Here is a 1,480-nt window from a genome sequence, read left to right as displayed (position 1 = left end):
AATCATTATAAGTGTCCATGAGTGGATAGATGGTTAGAAAAAACATGAGACACAAACACACCTACACATACACCCATTAAAATGATGGAAATTCTGTCATTTGCAACAACATGGATGAATATAGTAGGCATTATGTTAATCAAAATTATCCAGGCACAGAACAAAATATTTTGGATGTTATCATTTATGGGTAAATTCTAAAACATTAAGCTCATATAAGGAGAGATAAAGTGTTGGTTACCAGGACTTGGGGAAGAAGAGCAGGCATGGCTCAAAGGATACAAAATTTAAGTGGATCATGAGATATTAAATTCAAAAGACATATTGTTCAACATGGTGACTAAATGATTCTTTAAAATTACTGGGATGTTAGATTTTAAGCGTTCTTACTTTTTAAAAATCCATGTAAAGTATATGAGATCATCACACACATGTTATTTCTACTCAGTTATCTCATTGTATTTCCACACAACTTGCTATAAATAATATATATATAACATAATATATATATATATAATATATATAATATATATATAATATATAATATATAATATATTATATATATATATATATAATTTTATGTATCAATTAAAAATTATGTTTTTGGGCTGGAGAGATGGCTTAGCGGTTAAGCGCTTGCCTGTGAAGCCTAAGGACCCCAGTTCGAGGCTCGGTTCCCCAGGTCTCATGTTAGTCAGATGCACAAGGGGGCGCACGCGTCTAGAGTTCGTTTGCAGAGGCTGGAAGCCCTGGTGCACCCATTCTCTCTCTCTTCCTCTATCTGTCTTCCTCTCTGTGTCTGTCGCTCTCAAATAAATAAATTTTTAAAAAAATTTTTTTTAAAAATATGTTTTTAAGGGAAGGGAATCCAGTTTCATGTCCCCTAAAAAAATGAAAAAAATATATGTTTTATTGGTATTTATATGTGCATATAGTATGCATGTATGTGTGTGTATGTGTGCACACACGTGTGAATATATATGCACATATGTGCATTTGGAGGCCAAAACCTTGCCATTGCTTACCTTCCCCCATTAAGCACCACCTTATTTATCAAGACAGAGTCTCTCACTTGAACCCAGAGCTCACTTATTCAACTAGACTAGCCATCCAACTGGCTTCAGGGACCCTATCTCCACCTTTGAAGTATCAGGATCATAGGTGAATGGCTATGCCTTGCCAGCATTTACATGGGTGCAAGGATCCCAGCATAGTACCTTAGGTCCTCATGTACTCCCAGAAAGCACTTTACCAACTGAGCCATCTCCTCATTCCCTAACAATGATTTTTTAAAATAAAAGCAATTAAACATAAAATTTGCCTCAATGTTTGAGCAAAAGTTATATAATAACCCTTTAGACCCTATAAATATGGCACTAGCCATTAATTTATGAATTATAAGACACAGTCAGCATATGGTATATTGGAATTAATCTCTAACACAATGCTTTGCATGAATATAAATTAAATGCTAAATTAA

Source organism: Jaculus jaculus, chromosome 11 (assembly GCF_020740685.1).
Source record: "Jaculus jaculus isolate mJacJac1 chromosome 11, mJacJac1.mat.Y.cur, whole genome shotgun sequence".
NCBI lineage: Eukaryota > Metazoa > Chordata > Mammalia > Rodentia > Dipodidae > Jaculus > Jaculus jaculus.
The sequence above is the reverse complement of the archived record's forward strand: the minus strand, read 5'-3'. Positions refer to the sequence as shown.